The sequence below is a fragment of the Panthera leo genome, chromosome B1 (assembly GCF_018350215.1).
Source record: "Panthera leo isolate Ple1 chromosome B1, P.leo_Ple1_pat1.1, whole genome shotgun sequence".
In the NCBI taxonomy this organism is placed as follows: Eukaryota; Metazoa; Chordata; class Mammalia; order Carnivora; family Felidae; genus Panthera; species Panthera leo.
This window is the reverse complement of record NC_056682.1, coordinates 101,595,480-101,611,381: the sequence shown is the minus strand read 5'-3', so window position 1 is coordinate 101,611,381 and position 15,902 is coordinate 101,595,480. Positions and strand designations below refer to the sequence as shown.

Sequence of the window (15,902 nt, the reverse complement as noted above, 5' to 3'; positions counted from 1 at the left end):
ATAGACATTTTAACAATTTTTGTACTTTCAATCCATGAGCATGAAATGCTTTTCCATTTTTTTGTGTCATCTTTAATTTCTTTAATTAGCATTTTATAGTTTTCAGAGTACAGGTCTTTCAACTCTTTGGTTAGATTTATTCCTAGGTATCATTGTTTTTGGTGCAATTGTAAATGTGACTGATTCCTTAAATTCTCTTTCTGCTGCTTCATTATTGGTGTAGAGAAATGCAACAGATTTCTGTACATTGATTTTGTATCCTGCAACTGTACTGAATTTGTGTATCAGTTCTAGCAGTTTTGGGGTGGAGACTTTCAGGTTTCTATATACAGTATCATGTCATCTGCAAATAGTGAAAGTTTGACTTCTTCCTTGCTGATTTGGATGTTTTTTATTTCTTTCTGTTGTATGAGTGCTGTGGCTAGGATTTCTAGTATTATGTTAATAACAGTGGTGAGAGCAGACATCCCTGTCTTGTTCCTGACCATAGAGGAAAAGCTCAGTTTCCCATTTAGGATGATTATTAGCTGTGGGTTTTTCATAGATGGCCTTTATCATGTTGAGGTATGCTCTCCCACAACCAACTTTGTTGAAGGTTTTTATCATGAATGGACTTGACAGAGTAAAATATCCAGACAATGATTTTTTTTGGATTTGACACCAGAAGCAAAGGTAACAAAAGCGAAAACAACCTGCAAACAACTAGAGTGTATTATGCTAAGCAAAATAAGTCAGTCAGAGAAAGATAAATATCGTATGACTTCACTGATATGTGGAATTTAAGAAACAAAACAGATGAATATAGGGGAAGAGAAGGAAAAATAAGATAAAAACAGAGAGGGAGGCAAACCATAAGAGACTCTTAAATATAGAGAACAAACTGAGAGTTGCTGTAAGGGAGGTAGGTGGGGGGATGGGCTAAATGGGTGATGGACATTAAGGAGGGCACTTGTTGGATGAGCACTGGGTGCTATATGTAAGTGATGAATCATTAAATTCTATTCCCAAAACCATTATTATACTATATGTTAACTAATGTTGATTTAAATACAATTTTTAAAAAATTTTAATTAAAATTGAAAATAAAAAAATAAGCAAGTGGGACAACATCAAACTAAAAAGGTTCTACAAAGCCAAGGAAACTATGAACAAAATGAAAAGGCAACCTATAGAATGGAGGAAATACTTGCAAATCATATATCAGCCAAGGGTTAGCTAATATACAAAAATATATATAGAATACAACTCAATAACAAACAAAACATCAATCTGATTAAAAAATGGGCAGAGGATCTGAATAGAAGTTTTTCCATAGCAGATGAATGGTTGGACAAGAGATATGTGAAAAGGTGCTCAGCATTACTAATCATCAGGGAAATGCAAATCAAAAGCACAGTGAGATATCACTTTATAGGTGACAGAATGGTTATTAGCAAAAAGACAAATAGCAAGTATTAGCAAGAATATGGAGGAAAGGGAACACCTGTGCACTACTGACGGGAATGTAAATTGGTGCAGCCACTATTAAACAGTATGGAGGTTCCTCAAAAAATTAAAAATAGAATCAACATATGATCCAGCTTTCCACTTCTGGATTGTTGGGGAAGTCATCAAGAAGACATGATGGCTTCTTGACCCATGAGCTAGACCTGGGCAATCAGAGGCTCCTCACTCCCTCTCTTGTCCTGGAGTATGAATTCCATTTGCCTTCCCCACTCCCAGAACCTGCCCCAAAGATACAGCCTTGAGATAGTGAGGTGGGGCTGAGATCATCTGGATAGTGTATGTGACTAAACCCAATTAGTGTCACTATACAAACTTGTAGGTGAAGAGATCCACTCATCTTGTCATCACCTAAGATAAGCCTTATATGTAAGTTCCCTTTGCTTATTAAAATTGCCATCTATCAACCTAGAATGACTTGACTCTTTGCTCTTTCCCTGCCCTTCGTGTATGGGGACCAGTTTGGCTGGTTTGCCAGCCAGAAGACTGAAGATATGGGTTTTGGGAATGAGGCATCCATGGAGGAAATCCTGAGTTGGCTATCCTCTTCTATGAGGGGAGGGATGGACCATATGTCAGATATCTGTGGACTGTCATGTGAATATAGGAATAGCCCAAAAATGTTGGCTGTTTTAATGGGCTTGCGTGAGGAACTGCACATATTGCACTCTGGCAAAAAAAAAAAGGAAATAAATGGCTACCACAATGCACTGGTCTCTACTGTGGGTAGTTATTGATGCCCAACTAGAGGCTGAATCTTGAGTTTGAAAGTTACAAGAGCTGAGCTTATCGAAGAACATGTGAGTACCCACTACTCTGCCAGTTTGGGGGCTGGCAGACAAGGTAAGGGAACAGGATAATAAATGAGAGATCTTAGTGTCTTGTTTGCAAAGCTAGAAGAGCACAAGAGGCCTCAGCTTAAGATCCAGGTACTTGTGACAAAGCCTGATTAGCACACTAGGAGCTGGAATCTCCGGGAAAGTGATCAGCATGAAGAGGAATTTGTGGTGACTGACAGTGAAACAGACAAAATACACTATGTTGTCCAACCCATAATACAAAGTAAAATTTTAAACAGTTAACTACCCCAAGGAGTGCCTGGGTGGTTCTGTCGGTTAAGGGTCCAACTTTGGCTCAGGTCATGATCTCACGGTTTGTAAGTTTAAGCCCCATGTCAGGCTCTGTGCTGATAGCTCAGAGCCTCAGAGCCTCAGGGCCTCAGAGCCTGGAGTCTGCTTTAGATTCTGTGTCTCCCTCTCTCTCTGCCCCTCCCCTGCTCATGTTCTGTCTCTCTCTCTCTTAAAAATAAACATTAAAAAAATTTTTTTAAATACTTATTACCCCAAAATTTCTAGAAAACTTGCATTATTTCCCGTCCTTCATAAATTTTATCAAATTGTTGAAATGTAAACACCACAGATAAACTGAAACATTGCCCACAGAAACTGAAGGGAAAAAAGTAGGGTATGGGAGGGTCTGCTTTTTAAAACAGACTGCTGTAGAAGTTCCCTTGCCCAAAAATCTAGTCCACAGCCTCCATAAGATCACAAATACCAAAAAAAAAAAAAAAAAAACAAAAAAAAAACTTTAGCCATGTGAGAGGGTACCTGATTCATGACTAGAGTTACAGATGAAAGCTATGGGGTTTCTGCTTGTGTCTGTATCTATCTATCTATATATATATGTATATGTATATATATACACATATATATACATGTATGTATATATATACACATATATATACATATATGTATATATATGAATATAAACTCATATATATATATATATATATATATATATATATATATGAATTTGTGTACATTAAAAAATCTATGCATTCAATGCAATCCCTATCCAAATAACATCAGTATTTGGGGCGCCTGGGTGGCTCAGTTGGTTAGGAGACTGACTTTGGCTCAGGTCATGATCTCATGGTTCGTGAGTTCAAGCCCCGCATCATGCTCTGTGCTGACAGCCTGCTTCGGATTCTGTGTCTCCCTCTCTCTCTGCCCCTCCTCTGCTCACACACTCTCTCTCTCTGAAAAATAAACAAACATTAAAAAAATTTGTTTAAAGAAAATAACATCAGCATTCTTCACAGAGCTAGAACAAACAATCCTAAAATTTGTATGGAACCACAAAGACCCTAAATAGCCAAAGTAATGTTGAAAAAGAAAAGCAAAGCTGGAGGCATCACAATTCTGGACTTTAAGCTGTAGTGGGATAAAATGAAAATTTTAATATCAAAAGTGCATTGTTGCAAAGTTAGATTTTGGTTTTCTCTCTGTTAAAAGAACAAAATTTTCTTAGGTTATTGCCTGCTCTTAATAAGAAATTGTAAACAAAAGTTTTTCTTTACCTTTAATGTAATCTGCTTAGAAAGCAAAGATTGTTTTGTCTTTATCAGGTCTTTAATTGCTTAAGAAAGCTGAGTCTTCTCTATTAAAAGAGCTAAGTTTTTTTACAACTATTTAACATTGTATACATCAAATCTCATAAGAATCATTACCAAATAAGTGATGCTAAACTTATTGTGTATTTGCATGAAATTCCTAAAAATCTGGTATGTCCTGGTACAATGTTACCACTCATAATTTTAAAATGTATGTCACAGAAAATTCCCTTGTCAACAGCATTATACTGAGCTTTTGCCTGATCTTTAACCATGGCCATTTTTAAGTCTTTTGTCATTTACAGATAATTACTGCTTTACTTAGTTGCTTTGTTAAAAGTGTTCTTGCAAAAGTCCTCCATCTTCAAGGAGATTCATGGGAGACTTTGACAAGTTTCTGATAACTAAGATCAATCTGCCTTTATCTGAGAAGGACAATAAGGAGCCCTTTGAGTGCTTCCCCAATGTTACCTGCATAACCCAACAATATGTCATTCAATGGTAGTCCCAGACCCATCCCTGTTCCCCTCCCCCATATCAGTAAAATAAGCCCGTCACATTGATGATATAATGTTAACATGAATGTTTGCCTCTGCTGCAGGATACTCTGCAGGCTTTGCTGAAACATCTGCAGAGGAGAGAATGGGCAGTGGACCCACAAAAATTCAAGGACCAGACACTGCTGTAAGTTTTGGGAAATCATTTGGTCAGGTAAGATGCACACTGTCCCAAAAGCTACGATTCATAAGGTGCCAGTGTATCCAACCCCAAAGAATATGAAAGAGATACAGCCTTTATAGGGATTTTGGAGGACTTTTAATCCTTACCTAGCACAGTGTCCCCATCCTTTATAACAGCTGGTTAAAAAAGTTGGGTGTGGGGCATGTATGGGAGTAGAGATCAGAGCAAAGTTCCCTTTGAACTCTGGGCATCTCCCCAGCAGGGCTACCATCCGAGTTAGATGTGTCTGAGACTTCTCAAGTTATGGGTCAGGCACTGTAGCAGAGACAAAGAAGAGAGTACCCTTAGGATTTTAGTCCCAGCTCTAAAAGGGGGCAAACCCCCCATACACCCCCATAGAGCAACTGTTCCTAGCAGTGTTCACAGCACTCCTCCAAGGACAGCCTCTCCCACAGCAGCCAATGCATCAACCAATGGGCTAAACTCAGAGTGGTTTGACTGGTGATTATTCATGAGCCCTTGCCATTAACCCTCTGGATACAGTTGGGCCACTTTAAAGAGATTAACCCTATGGCTTGGACAATGGAACACCGAGAGGTGGATAAATCATGAGTGGGCCCTTTTGGGTTCAGGATGTGTGTGTGTGGGGGGGTGAGGAGGGGGGAGGGGAGACACCTGGGTTCATTTGCAACAGCGTGAGGCAGTCCTCACTGTTTTCCATGTCCCAGCTCATAAGGTACTGACAAACCCCTGACAATCAAGAGCTGATGCCCTGGTTCAGATATGAGCCCTAGCAACTGATCGTTCAGTAGACACAGCAGATTGGGTACACAGAAAGTGTGACTATCACAGTGCCCAGGTGGGAGGACATATTCCAACGATCCCTGATTCCAAGGATACTGCCTTGAAATACAGTAAATTGGTTAATGCAGTAACAGCATGTCCTGTGTGTTGTAAACAATGCCTAAGGCAACTGCCAAAGGAGTCTGGGGCCATCCACCAGAGTTCCCCACCAACAAGGGACTGGCAGACTGATTATATTGGTTCCCTCTGAGTGAGGGTTCTAAACATGCCTCGGTTTATGTGGACACTGCATTTGACCTAACACAAGCTTTCCCCTATCACTATGCAAACCAGTTTACCACCATTAGGGGATTAAGAAAGTTAAATACCATGTATAGATATCCTCATCAACTAGATATTCATCTGGGGGTCATATGTCAAAAGTCATGATTTGCAAGACTGGGCAAAAGAACATGACATTGAACACAGGTTCCATCTCCCCTATAATCCACATGCAGCAGGATTGGTAAAAAGAAAAAATGTAATATTAAAACAGCAGATAAAATTCCTACCAGGTAAACCCACCTTGGCCAAGTAGATTAAAGTACTGCCTCCAGACTTTATTACCTTTGAATGATTAACTAGTAGGGCCTATTGTTCTATGTGCAGGACTAGGTACCTCTGCCAAGGCACCCAATATCATAAAGGTATGGACGTCTCAGGAAACAGCCATTGCCCTCACCTCTCACTATGGATCAATATGCTGTGCTGCTGAGAACAACAAACTCTATCAAGCCTAAGAAAGGAGTTATCTATTGAAATTTACATTGGAATGTCCTTCTGGTTGGGGTTAGTTACTTCACACCCCTGAGTGAGAGGAAACTTTGTCTTACTATAAGCTGGACCAGTTAAAATGCACTCAACCTGGCCTGGAACATGCATGATTGGAAGAGGGAATATGGGAGTCCTGGTCTTGTATATCCTATCCCCAGACCATCTCCTCTTGCCTGATACCGAGCCAACATGTATAGTATGTACAATCCAGTCAAGTTTCTGAAGCTTCCAACATCCCTCTCCTCAAATCCAGGTGAGCACGTTTTTTTTTCCACTAGTATGGTCATTTGGCCACTGTCTTTGTTCCTTCTATTGACTTAGAGGACATTATAGCATACACAGAAACCCTTACTAAATTCACAAAGCAAACCCTGAATGATAGCCAATAAACCCTGGCCTGACTGAATACTAAAATGTCTCTAATGAGAAAAGCCATCCTCCAAAATAGAATGGCCTTGGACATTACTACTGCCTTGCAAGGAGGCACCTCTACCACTATGCAAGCAAAATGTTATGTTTTCACACCTGATGAACATGCTAACATATCATCTATATTTAATCATATGAGGACACAAATGAATGCTGAGTGATCTGATCTCTAGACTAGGGGACATAAGTCAGTGGTTTGGATCATGGGCTCCTAGTAGAAAAGTTGTCACCGATTTTAAGAATCATTGTCTTAATCTGTGTTTTCCCTTAAATTTATCCATACTGTTGCTGTGGCATTTGCCTCCAATGCAGTCAGATAGCCACCAAAGGAGCCACCTCCATGCTAGTGAAACCCCTTGCTGGCCCAACAAGGCAAATTGTGAAAGAGGGAGGTATATGAGACAGTCAGAGTTGATCATAGGGGGTGGAATGTTGGAGGTCATCAAGACATGATCACTGGTTGACCTGTGAGCTAGACCTAGGCCATTAAAGATTCTTACCTCCTTCCCTGTCCTTGGGAATATAGGTTCCACTTGCCTTCTCAACTCCCAGAAGCTGCCCCAATGACACAGCCTTGAGACAGTAATTCTGAGTAGGGTGCTGAGATCATCTGGATGATATATGCAATTAAGCCCAGTTAATGCCTCTATATAAACTTTTAAATTTGACAGGTGAGTGCAGAAATCTACTCACCTTGTTGTCACCCAAGATAAGCCTTATATATTAGTTCCTTTTGCTTATTAAAACTTGCCATCTACCAACCTGGAATGACCTACCTCTGTCTTTAGTCTCTCCCTGTCCTCTGTGTATGAGAATCAGTTTCAGATTACACCCGGGAAGCTCCCACACCAACACATTGGAGCTTGTGAACCAACATGGATATTAAGCTTGAGGAAATGAAGACTAACTCAAAGAGATATCTGCACCCCCATGTTCACTGCATTATTTACAATAGCCATGATAGGAAACAACCTAAAGTTCCATCAATATATAAATGGATAAAGATGAAGGGCACCTGGGTGGCTCAGTTGTTAAGCTTCTGACTTTGGCTCAGGTCATGATCTTGCAGGTCATGCTTTCAAGCCCCGTGTGGGGCTCTGTGCTGATGGCTCAGAGCCTGGAGCTTGTTTCAGATTCTGTGTTTCCCTTTCTCTCTGCCCCTCCTCTGCTTGTGCTCTGTCTCTCTCTCTCTCTCTCAAAAGTAAACAAACATTCAAAAATTTTTTTAATTAGATGGTTAAAGATGATGTGATACACACATGCACACACACAACAGAAAACTATTCATCCATAAAAAATAAAATCTTGAGGAGGAGAAGTTAAGATGACAGAGAAGGAGGACCCTGGGCTTTCCTTACCCCTAAAACACAGATGTATTGAGGTCAGATCCCTTGGAACACCCAGGAAATCAATCTGAATACTGGCAAAAGGATCTCCACGGTTAGAGGGAGACAGCTTGGCAGGTTCAAGGCTTATTTTAACAAAAATATCAAAGCACACCTAGTTAAAGTTTCAAGCACTCCACCACTGCAAGCAAGGAGAAGCTCTGCAGAGGACTAACCAGTGAGAAAGAGCAGCCAAAACACAACAGCAAGAGGGCATGCACACAGTATACACCAGAAACACTTCCTGGAGTGCCAGGCCCTAGACAGTGTATGACCCCCTTTTTAAAAAAAATTTTCAAAAATGTTTATTTATTTTTGGGAGAGAGAGAAGGAGGAAGAAAGGGAGAGGGGGAGAGAGAGGGAGAGAGACAGGGAGAACAAGCAGGGTAGGGGCAGAGAGAAGGGGACAGAGGATCCAAAGCAGACTCTGCATTGACAGCCCAATGCAGGGCTCAAACTCATGAACCACGAGATCATGACCTGAGCCGAAGTCAGATGTTTAACCAACTGAGCCACCCAGGTGCCCTGTATGACTCCTTTTTAATATAGCACTACTCTCAGGTGCAGGAAACATAACAACCTTTTAAAACTTGCAAAACACAGAAACTTAGCCAAAATGACAAGATAGAGGAATTCTCCCCAAAAGAAAGGTCAAAAAGAAATCTCAGCCAGGGACTTGCTCAAAACAGATATAAGCAATAAATGTGAACAAGAATTTAGAACAACAGTCATAAGACTACTAGCTGGGCTTGAAAAAGCATAGAAGACACCAGAGAAACCCTTGCTACAGAGATCAAAGACCTAAAAACTAGTAAGGCTGAAATTAAAAAATGTTATAACTGAGAAGCCAAACTGACTGGATATAGTCACAATGAGAGTTAAAAAAGCAGAGGAGAGAAAAGGCGATACAGAAGATAAAATGATGGAAAATAATGAAGCTGAAATGAAAAGGGAAAGGAAACGGTTACATCACAAAAGGAGACTTATGGAACTCAGTGGTTCCATAAGGCAAAATAATATCCATATCATCGAAGTCCCAGAAGAAGAGCAGGAAAAAGGGGCAAATGGTTTATTTGAACAAACTTTAGCACAGAACTTCCCTAATCTGGGGAAGGAAACAGGCATTCAAGTCCAACAGGCACAGAGAAACCCACCCTCAAAATCAACAAAAACAGGCCAACACCAAGACATATCATAGTGAAACTTCCAAAATACAAAGATAAAGAGAGAATTCTGAAAGCAGCTAAAGACAAAAGGTCCTTAATCTACAAGGGTAGACACATATGGTTAGGAGAAAACCTGTCCACTGAAACTTCACAGGTCAGAAGGGAGTGGCAGGAAACATTCAATGTGCTGAATGGGAATGCAAATTGGTGCAGCCATTATGGAGAACAGCATGGAGGTTCCTCAAAAAAACTAAAAATAGAACTACCCTTCAATCCAGCAATTTCACCCTATGATCCAGCAATTAAATACTTAGGTATTTACCCAAAGGACACAAAAGCATAGATTCAAAGGGGTACATGCACCTCAATGTTTATAGCAGCATTATCAACAACAGTCAAGCAAACTATGGAGAAAGCCTAAATGTCCATCCAATGATGAATGGAAAAAGAAGATGTGGTGTGTATATATTATGGAATACTACTAAGCCATCAAAAAAATTGAAGTCTTGCCATTTGCAATGATGTGGAAATAGCTAGAATGTATTACACTAAATATTTGAATCAGAGAAAGACAAGTATCATATGATTTCACTCATATATGGAATTAGAGAAGCAAGACAAATGAACACAGGGGAAGCTGGGGGGGAGGGATGGAGAGAAGAAAGGGAAACAAACCACACAAGACTCTTAATGATAGAGAACAAACTGAGGGTTGATGAAGGGAGGTGGGTGGGAGTTGGGCTAGATGGATGATGGGAATTAAGGAAGGCACTTGGTTGTGATAAGCACTTGTATGTAAGTGATGAATCGATGAATTATAGTTCTGAAACCAATATTGCACTGTATATTAACTAAAATTTAAATTAAAAAAAAGAAAAAGAGGGGCGCCTGGGTGGCGCAGTCGGTTAAGCGTCCGACTTCAGCCAGGTCACGATCTCGCGGTCTGTGAGTTCGAGCCCCGCGTCAGGCTCTGGGCTGATGGCTCGGAGCCTGGAGCCTGTTTCCGATTCTGTGTCTCCCTCTCTCTCTGCCCCTCCCCCGTTCATGCTCTGTCTCTCTCTGTCCCAAAAATAAATAAAAAAAAAAAAAAAAAAAAAAAAAAACGTTGAAAAAAAAAAAAAAAAAAAAAAAAAAGAAAAAGAAAAAATAAAATTTTGCCATTTGGGACAAGATGCATAGATCTTAAGGGCATTATGCTAAGTGAAATAAAGTCAGATAGGGAAACACAAATACTGTATGATCTCATGTAAGTTTGGAATTAAAAAAAAAAAAAAAAACAGATTCATAGATAGAAGAGATTGGTCATTGCCCATGGCCAGGGGTGTGGAGATCAAAAGGTATAATCTTTCAGTTATAAGTCCTGAGGATGTAATGTAGAGACCATGGTGACCATAGTTAGCAACACTGTATTGTATAAAAACATGGCTCATTCTACTGTGTTTTTGCTTTATCTCACTTTGCAGATATTGCATTTTTTTTTTTTTTATAAATTAAAGGTTTGTGGCAACCCTAAGTCAAGCAAATCTATTGGTGCCATTTTTCCAAAAGCATTTGCTCACTTCCTCTGTGTCACATTTTGGTAATTTTCACAATACTTCAAACTTTTCAATTATTACTACATTTGTTATGGTGATCCGTTATCAGTGATCTTTGATATTACTGTTGTAATTGTTTTGGGGTGCCAAAACCTGCACCCACATAACACAGACTTAATTGATAAATGTTCTGTACGTTCTGATTGTTCCACCAACCAGCAATTCCATTCTCTCTACTTGGGCCTCCTAATTCCCTGAGACAAAACAATCTTTAAACTAGGACAATTAGGGGTGCCTGGGTGGCTCGGTCGGTTAAGCATCAGACTTTGGCTCAGGTCATGATCTCGCGGTCCGTGAGTTTGAGCCCCACGTCGGGCTCTGTGCTGACTGCTCAGAGCCTGGAGCCTGTTTCAGATTCTGTGTCTCCCTCTCTCTCTGCCCCTCTCCTGTTCATGCTCTGTCTCTCTCTGTCTCAAAAATAAATAAACGTTAAAAAAAATTTTTTTTTTAATTTAAAAAAAAAACTAGGACAATTAATAACACTACAATTGCCTGTAAGTGTTCAAGTGAGAGGCAGAGTTTCTGTCTCTCACTTTAAATCAAAAGCTAGAAATGATTATGTTTGGTGAGGAAGTGTTGGAACTGGAGACCGGCTGAAAGCTAGGCCTCTGGCACTAAACATTCAATTTGTGAATGCAAAGGAGAAGTTCTTGAAGGAAATTAAAAGTGCTATTCTAGGGAACACACAAATGATAACAAAGTGAAGCAGTCTTATTGCTGATATGGAGAAAGTTTCAGTGGTCTGGATAGAAGATCAAAGCAGCCACGGCACTCCCTTAAGCCAAAGCCTAATCCAGAGCAAGGTCCTCACTCTCTTCAATTCTATGAAGGCTGAGAGATGTGAGTAAGATGCAGAAGAAAAGTCTGAAGCTAGTAGAGGTTGTTTCATTAAGGAAAGAAGCCATTTTCATAACATAAAAGTACAGGTTGAAACAGCAGCAAGTTATCCAGAAAACCTAGCTAAGATAATTAATGAAGATGGCTACACTAAACAACAGATCTTCAACGTAGACAAAACAGCCTGCTGTTGGAAGAAGATGTTATCTAGGACTTTCAGAGCTAGAGAGAACTCAATGCCTGGCTTCAAAGGAGAAGCTGACATTCTTAACAGCTAATGCAGCTGGTGATCATAAATTGAAGCCCATGCTCATTTGCCATTTTGAAAAGGGTCCTTAAGAACTGTGCTAACTCTACTCTGCTCATGTTCTATCAAAGGAACAACAAAGCCTGGATGACAGCACGTCTGTTTATAACATGGTTTACTGAATATTTTAAGCTCAATTGACAATGCACTTGATCACCCAAGAGGTCCTATGGAGATATATAATAAAATTAATGTTACCTTCATTCTTGCTAACACAACATCTATTTTGCACCCCATGGATCAAAGATTAACTTTCACTTTCAAGTCTTATTAAGACGACTTAATTTTTAAGGCTATAGCTGCCATAGATATGATTCTTCTGATGGATATGGGCAAAATAAACGGAAAACCTTTTAGAAAGGATTCACCGTTCTAGATGCCATTAAGAACATCCATGATTCATAAGAGGTCAAAACATCAACATAAACAGGAGTTTAGAAGAAGTTGCTTCCAACTTTCATGGATGACTTTGATGGGTTCAAGACTTCAGAGGAGGAAGTGATTGCAGACATGGTAAAAATAGCAAGAAAACTACAATTCAATTAGAGGTAGAAACTAAAGGTGTGATTGAATTGCTGCAATCTAACAATAAAATTTGAATGGATGAGGAGCTGCTTCTAATGGATGAACAAAGAAAGTAGCTTCTTGAGAAGGAATCTACACCTGGTGAAGATATTGTAAAGAGTGTTGAAATGACAACAAAAGGCTTAAAATATTACATAAACTAAGTTGATAAAGCAGCAGTAGGGTTTGAGAAGGATTGATTCTAAATCTGAAAGGCATATGAGTAAAATGCTACCAAATAGCATTGTGTGCTACAGAAAAATCATCAGTGAAAAGAAAAGTATTGATGCACCAAATTCATTGTTATCTTAAAGAAATTGCCACATCCACTCAACCTTCAGCAAGGCCATCCTGATCAGTCAGCAGCTATCAATATCAATGCAAAACTCTCCACCAGCAAAAAGATTACTACTCAGATGATGGTAGCATTTTTTTTTTTAATTTTTTTTTTCAATGTTTTTTATTTATTTTTGGGACAGAGAGAGACAGAGCATGAACGGGGGGGGGGGGGGCAGAGAGAGAGGGAGACACAGAATCGGAAACAGGCTCCAGGCTCCGAGCCATCAGCCCAGAGCCTGACACGGGGCTCGAACTCACGAACCGCGAGATCGTGACCCGGCTGAAGTCGGACGCTTAACCGACTGCGCCACCCAGGCGCCCCGAATGGTAGCATTTTTTTTTAGCAACAAAGTATTTTTAAGTTTGTACATTGTGTTTTTAGACATATTGCTATTGCACATTTAATAGACTACAGTATAGTATTAACATTACTTTTATATGCACTGGAAACCAAAAAACTCATTTGACTTTCTGTATTGTGACATTTGCATTATCACAGTGGTCTAGAACTAAACCTGCTACATCTCTGAAATACACTAAAAGTTGCTAAGAAAGTATATCAAAGTATATCTCAAAAGTTTTTACCACAAAAAAAGAAAAAAGATTTGGGGGATGGATTTTAAATCGTCTTATTGTGGTGATCAATTCATAGTATATACAGATAATAAATCATTACACTGTACACCTGAAACTAATTTATGTCAATAGTATCTCAATAAAAAGGAAATTTAACTGAGAAAGCATATTTAAAAAAAAAAAAACACCAGTGATAACTGCTTGAGGCAAGATCCAAAGATGAATGAAAATTAGTGAAACTCCAGGGTGAAACAAGATATTTGCATAACCTCAAAATATCTCCTTCAAAATGTTTATTAATATGGTGGTTTTAATATATGTCCACAAATTCTGTGATACTCTTCTCTCTGGGATGGAATCCTTCTAACAAAGAGTACAGAAAAGGAAAAATGGTAACTTTACAGAAGAGAAACCAGAGACACAACCTTAACCAAGTCATCAAAGTTAATATCAGCAATAGCTGCTAACATCATGTACTCCCAAATATGCTATGAGAAGTGAACTTCACCTAGTCGTCTCCCCAAATACTCTTAACTCTTGCATAACCATGAGAAAACACTAGGCAAACCCAAATTTAGGGCCATTCTACAAAGTATTCAATCACTACTCTTCAAAAGTGTCAAGGTCATGAAAAAAAGCAAAAACTGAAAACTATCATAGGCCACAGAAGACGGGACCACTAAGTGCAATGTAATATCCTGGACTGAATCACGGAACAGAAAATGGACATTAATTGAAAAACTAGTGAAATCCTAATGAAGTGTATAGTATAGTTAGTAGTGTTGTATTAATACCAATTTCTTAGGTTTGAAAATTGTGCTATTGTTACATATAATGTTAACAATAAGGAGGGGCACCTGGTGGCTCAGGTTAAGCGACTGACTTCGGGCTCAGGTCATGATCTCACGGTCTGTGAGTTCAAGCCTGTGTTGAGCTCTGTGCTGACAGCTTGGAGCCTGGAGCCTGCTTCGGATTCTTTGTTTCCCTCTCTACCTCTGCCCCCTCTCCTGCTTGCCCTCTCTCTCAAAAGTAAGTAAACATTAAAAAAATAATGTTGACAATAAGGAAAACTGAATGGAAGAGTATAAGGAAACTCTGTGTTCTCTTTACAATTCTTCTGTAAATCTAAAATTATTTCAAAATAAAACATTATATACACTTTAAGAGTAATTTTTATGCATTCCTTTAACTTCTTGGCCCTCTATTTCCATTCCATGTCCCTCCTCAAATTTGATCCTAATGTAATTACATGTTTTTGTACTCAGAAGTTTTATTCATCCCTATCATACTTCTTGGCAACACCATTTGAATTTTTTAATTTCCTGTAAGCAAAAGTCTCTAAATGTTAAGGCAAAAGAATTCTGCTTTGAATTATCATTACAATTATTAATGGGCATTTGATCAAAGCGACATATCAATACATTTTGGTAATCACTAAAGAAAAATATGCCTTTACTGAAAATGCATTACTTATAAGAGGAATTAAGGTTTTTTTTTTTTCTTCCAATTAGCCCACGTATTTGTGGACGGATATTACTCCTTGCTATAATGAGGTAGAATACCATCAATTATATTGTTCTTTTTCTTTTAAAATGATTTAACCCTTGAGAAATCTTGCCTATATAAAAAAAATAGGGGAGCATTTATATATTGTAATAATGCTATCACTCAATTCTTCAATTCCTTCTGCGTTACATGCCAAACTCCATTGGTAATTTACTAAAGAAAAATAGAGCCAGGCATTAGCCAGAAGGTAAATTAAGTAGTCACAGGTATAGTGTGGTCTTAATATTCTCCTTAGGAAAGAGGGGAGGGCTTGAGTCTTTACAAGGTGATTCTTTTAAGGTTATTTCATTAAAAAAAAAAAAAAAAAAAATCAGCTCCCTTGGATTTGGGCCAAAATGGACTTAGCATACATCAAAATCCTATCTACAACACCATAATGTATATAGATTAAAAAACAAATTGCCTTCATGGGTAAATTTATTTAATTTACCATCTGTCAGCTAACACCTCCATTAGGGTCTCCTTCAACCTTCATGAGTGCAAAGAATTGAAGAAAACACCCACAATGGGTTTATCACTCAGATATTACAGCCATTAGCTTTCAATGTCCCCACCTGTTTTCATGATTGTTCATTGTTTGGTACCAGCAGTGAAACTAATGCAAAGTCCAAAGTTTTTTTTTCCTGTAAACAGTAAAGGCACTGTTGAGGCCAATCCTTGTCCACAGGGGCCTTCTCAGCATAACCAGAGATAAAACGAAAAGTTTCTTTGAAACCATCCACACATTGATACCCCAGGGACACCCCCAAGCACCCCGGCTCTAACACAGTGCTTCATGAAAATGGTAGCGCCAGGTGTGTGGAGGGCATTGGGTACGACAGTAGAAAGGCCTGGCTGCGCAGCTTTACCTGACTTCCGTGGTAGTGAGGGCCCCTTAGGGGGTACTGGGTACCCACGATCAGAGAGAACAAGGTCGGCATCACGGGACGTCGAACGCGTGACGCC

The 15,902-nt window shown here is 39.2% G+C and overlaps 1 long non-coding RNA gene across 2 annotated transcripts; it reads right to left on the bottom strand.

Annotated features, from left to right (window-relative positions):
- Positions 1 to 3,505: 3,505 nt before the first annotated feature.
- On the bottom strand, positions 3,506 to 15,882 carry LOC122217893. Of its 2 annotated transcripts, none has more exons than XR_006201734.1 (3): positions 15,806 to 15,882; positions 4,723 to 4,891; positions 3,506 to 3,541 (listed from the first exon to the last, which is right to left on the bottom strand). It is a non-coding gene; the product is annotated as an uncharacterized LOC122217893 (long non-coding RNA). The 2 variants fall into 2 exon arrangements; XR_006201733.1 differs by lacking the exon at positions 15,806 to 15,882 and adding an exon at positions 7,123 to 7,229.
- Positions 15,883 to 15,902: the final 20 nt, after the last annotated feature.